Raw genomic sequence first — 5,436 nt, 5'->3', positions numbered from 1 at the left:
TGATTGTTCCTGTAGCAGATGAATACTAAGATTTTTCTTCAAGCTCAGTCATTTGGCTTTCCATTGGTTCAATTTTATTTCTTTACCCTTTCACTGTATGATCTATTTCTGTAGTCTTAGTGTTAATCTTCTGGCTTTATAGTTGGCTGTTTTTGTATGGTTCCCATTTCAATTATTTTGTCAGTGTTTCCTGATTTTTTTCATAGTTTTGCCTATGTTTTCCTTGATTTCATCTGTAGTTTTCAGGGTCTTTCTCAAAATCTGTTGAAATTGCCTAATTAGCATTCTTTTAAATTCCGTATCAGGTAGTTCTGATACCATTTCTGGTGTTATATTTTCTGTTTCTGTATTTTGGTCGCTTGTTTGAGGCACTCTTACTTCTTTGTGTAAGCGGAATTTGTCTGTTTTCCCCAAAACATTGTGACATGATATTTTTATTTAGCTGATAATTATATGTTGGTGTATTCTCAGACACTCAACACCTGTCTCATTGTGGATGTGGTAGAGATTGGAAGCGTGAGCACAGTTAATTCTTTGCTCATTGTTTGTGTAGCATAGTTCAGGGTGGGTTCACATGCTTCCAAAAGCATGGGCATAATGCCAGGTACCCAATCCTAAACAGAGCAGAATCTGCACAGGAGGGGTTGCCACTGGCCTCTGGGTTGGCTAGGGCTGGGACGGGGCCATGTCCTCAGCTACCAGAAGGGCAGAGGAACAAGGGAGAATTGCACCCCTTGTGCCAACCTCCAGCCATGTTCTGTGTCTACAGGCCACTGTATCAACAGCTGCTAACAAAAGCTCAAGGTAGCCGCACCACGCTTCATCAGCCCACAGTATGCCTGTTTTTCTTTTCTCATTGCTCCTATTCAGCTTCCTCTTCCTATGAGCACTCAGTCCACCTCTCTGTCCTACCCTCTGGTGCTCAGGGTCCCAGGATCACCATATGTATCTGTTTCACTTGGTCTCTCACGTCTTTGTTGCAGAGGGTCTGCTCAGTGTGTCTGCCTAGTCTGCCATCTTGCCCCAGACCTATCCTTGCTTTTTTATAAGTTATGAATAATTATAGTTCTTTAGAACCATTGACAGGAATGTTGTTTATTGTGAGGATTTTTGTTTTCTTTACATTGAGATGCAGTCCATACCGAAGGCTATGGTCTTTGATCTTCAACAGTGAATGTTTTAAGTCTTCTTCACTTTCAGCAAGCAAGGTTGTATCATCTGCATATTGCAGGTTGTTAATGAGGCTTCATCTAATCCTGATGCCACGGTTTTCTTCATATAACCCAGCTTCTTGGATTATTTGCTCAGCATATAGGTTGAATAAGTATGTAGAAAGAATACAACCCTGTTGCACACCTTTCCTAATTTTAAACCATTCAACATCCCCATGTTCTGTTCGAACAGCTGCCTCTTGATCTATGTACAGGTTCCTCATAAGCCCAATAAAGTGTTCTGTAATACTCATACACAATGTTGTCCATAGCTTATCATGATCCACACAATCGAAGGCCTCTGTGTAATCAATAAAGCACAGATAAACATCTTTCTGGTATTCTCTGCTTTCAGCCAAGATCATCTGATGTCAGCAATGATATCCCTCATTCCACGTCCTCTTCTGTATCCAGCTTGAACCTCTGGAAGTTTTCTGTCAATGTATGCTTGCAGCATATGTTTCTGTGTTACCTTTAGTAAAATGTTACTCTCATGGGATATCAAAGATATTGTCTGATGATTTCCATAGTCCATAGGGTCACCCTCTCTTTGGAATGAGCACAAATACGGATCTCTTCCAATCACTTGGCCAGATAGTTGTCTTCCAGATTTCTTGGTATAGATGAATGAGTGCCTCCAGTGCTGCCTCACGTTGTTGAAAGATTTCAGTTTGTATTCCATCAATTCACGGTGCCTTGTTCTGCACCAATTCCTTCAGTGCACCTTGGACTTCTTACTTCACTATCATTGGCTGTTGATTGTATGTTACCTCTTGAAACGGTTGAACATTGACCATTTCCTTTTGGTACAATGACTCTGTGTATTCCTTCCATTTTCTTTTGATGCTTTCTGCATCATTCAATAGATTGCCCAGAGAATCCTTCAACAACAAAAGTCGAGCTTGAGATATGCTGAGCGTGTTCTCCCCTTTTGGTTTTCTAACTCCAGATCTTTACACATTTCATTGTAATATTTGACTTTGTTTTCTTGAGCTTATCAATGTCTTATCAATGGAGAAAAGATTGAAGTAGTCAAAGACTTCATTTTTCTTGAATCAACTATCAACACTCATGGAACCAGTAGTCAAGAAATTAAACGACATATTGCATTAGGCAAATCTGTTGTGCATAGGGTCACTATGAGTCGGTGCCGACTTGATGGCACCTAACAACAACAACAGTAACCAAGTTTTGTTAAGTGCCATCAAGCCCCTACTCATAGCGACCCTGTATTGGATTTCTGAGGAGTGAGTTTGAACCATCCATTGCAGTTAGCCATCCAGTGCTAATCCTACAGCACCATACCAGAACTCCCATAGGGCTATAACCTCTGCCTACCTGAATTCCATGTGGTGGTTTTTTAAAATTATAGAAATTCATTATTTGGGAACTTTTAATTATTGATGTTATATGTAAATTTTTTCATATCTGACATTAACTCGGAGTCCTGTTGTGGATAAGTACCTGACTACTAACTGCAAGGTCAGCAGTTCAAACCAACCAGCTGCTCCTCAAAAAGCCTATTATATAGGGTTGGTATGAGTCTAAGCCAACTGGATGGCACTTAATAGCAACAACAACAGTCACTTATGATTTGAATTTTTTTGCAATATTCCATTCTTTGTCAGGGCAGCTTTACTGACACAGGTAAATTCTTCATATATACAAGGATCTCCTTCCATGTAGTGTACCTAGAAGCCTCGTTAATGAAGAGGAAAGCAGAAGTCTCACTCAGTGTAGAGCTTCATGCATCTTACCTATGAGAGTTTTCTACTAGAAGAATTTGTAACACCATTCGGACAAAAAGTGTGAAAGTTAACTTTATCAGCCCACCTAGTACAGTTAAAGGAGCTCTGGTAGCATAGTGAGTACTAATTGTGCTGCTAACCTCAAGGTTGGCAGTTTGAAACTGCCAGCCACTCCACGGGAGAAAGATGAGGCTTTCTGCTCCTGTAAATATTTACAGCCTCGGAAACCCTGTGCAGGGTCACTATGAGTTGGAACCAACTCCACGGTACTTAACAACAACAATACAGTTAAGCAGTGAGTCAGTTCAATGCATGTGTGTCAGAGTAAAACTGTGCTCCAGAAAGATTTTTTTGGGTTTTTTTTAAGGTTTTTGTTGTGGATTGAGTGAAAGTTTACAGGGCAGATAAACAGTTTTACATTCAACAAATCATACACCTTGTTTCATTACAATGATTATAATTCCTTCCATGTACCATCAGTTAACAGTATTTCTCTCTACTCACTTTAGCTCTTTTAAAACAAACAAACAAACAAAAAATCCACTCAGGCATATATAATAATTTACACCTCCAAATGACACATTCTGCATGTCTGCCTCCTGGTCACCAGCTCTTAGACCCTCTCTTCCCATGAGTCTAGAATCTCAGCCAACTCCGTGTCCCCATCTCTGCCTCCTTCTCTGGTGTTGATGCTTCTCTGGATAAGGTATGCTTGTGCTCTTCTCCCTTGATAGTCCTAGAGTTCTCTGTTTCTGGATTGTAAGATGAACCACTCCCTTGTTTTTGTTACAAAACTTCTACCTTTACAATTGTGGCAGTCACAATTAGTCATGATAACAGTTACTCACTATTGAATCATGAGAATCTTATCCCCATCTCTTTTCACCAGACCCATCCAGACAAGATGAAAACTATTCAGTGGGAGCTCTTTCTTCCCTCACACACTCTTAAACTAAACTCTCTCTTGTGCCTTTTTTTGCCCCTTTATTTTAGGTATCCAATGTCTGAGTTGCCCGTCCCTATCTACCTTGTGTACTGATGGAATAGCATTGATACTTGATGTGAAGACTCCTTTGCTCTCTGTTGGTATTTAGAGTTACTGCCTCCATGAGTATAGGTCAGGTTCATCAAATTGTAGCAATTGACACTTGTTTCTTTTTTTTTCAAATCTTCCTCTAGTTGAGTTTTGATTATCAAGCCATCAAGGCTGGGTCAAATGAGTACTGTCTGCAAGTTTGGGTGTTCTTGTGCATCTCCCCTCACGTCATATCAGCTGGATATTTCACTCTCAGCTCTAACCCTCTGTGGCAGGTGCCCCCAGGTCTCACCACAATTTGGACCAACCAGGCCTTCCTCTTCTCTCTCTCATCTCCAGGTCAATGGGAGTGTATGGACCATGATTGAACTCAGCCCATTTCTTCATTGCTGCCTTTCCCCCTCTTCCACTCACCAGTAGACCAATGTGGTTGCCAGCAAGCTTACATGCCTGCTCATGTGTTTCCTTTGTGTTTCAGTTTTAGAGGGGAGTTTGTCCTGAAGGAACTTGATTACTTGCCTTGATGGCTTCCTGGCAAACAGCTTGCTTATTCTTGTAGTGGCCAGTCATGTTGAAATTTTTGTTTGGGGTTTTTCCTGATGATCTTTCTTTGAAGATGTATCTTCTGTTGCTCTAGCTGTTCTTGGCTGGTCTGCTTGCCCTTGCTGGTGGGAATGTCCTACCTCAGAAGGTTCTGGATGGGACTCAGAATTCCATTTAAGGTCCTATACTCTGCAGACAGGCAAGAGGCCTGTTTCACTGGGCAAGTTCTAGAACCCCTTTTAGGTATTCCAATCAGTTATAGGCCGAAGACGAGCTTACAAGTTTTCTGTAATCATGTTTCCCAACATTTCTATCCCACTCAAGTGTCTACTTTATAATAGTAGGCAAGGCACACCAATATACACAAGACAGTCAGCATCTTAGTATTATTTCCACTCTTCAAACTGTGCCTAGATCCCTGTATCACAGATCCCTGTTGTTCCAAGGTTGAGCATGCATCACTATTTACCTCTGTCCCACTTAGGCCATTCAAACCTGTCTCAGTGTTCTCCTATCTATCTTGTTCTTCATCTCCTCCCGCTTCTTGTATTGCCCTCCCCAACACTTGAACTAAACTCCTTACCCCAATCTTACTGTTTTGGTTACTTTATATTCCACTAACTCTTCTCTACATTTAAGATGATCTATTTTATTCTATAATCTACCTGACCTTCCTATCACCTGGATTTCTGTTCCTCTGTGTTTACCTTGTTTCACATTGTAATTATTTTGATCATAGACTGACCTCTGACCTCCCAGATCTCTGTTCTTATAATTTTATTCTGTTCTTGACTCTTCCATTTATCAATTGAGTTCAGGGTGATGCTGCCATGTATGTCAATCTTTGGTTGTCGTCTGTTCTTGTTGGTTCTCAGTCCACAGAACTTTCTTTAGGATG

This window comes from Chrysochloris asiatica, unplaced genomic scaffold (genome assembly GCF_000296735.1).
Source record: "Chrysochloris asiatica unplaced genomic scaffold, ChrAsi1.0 scaffold00094, whole genome shotgun sequence".
Classification (NCBI taxonomy): domain Eukaryota; kingdom Metazoa; phylum Chordata; class Mammalia; order Afrosoricida; family Chrysochloridae; genus Chrysochloris; species Chrysochloris asiatica.
Note: the sequence above shows the minus strand (reverse complement) of the source record.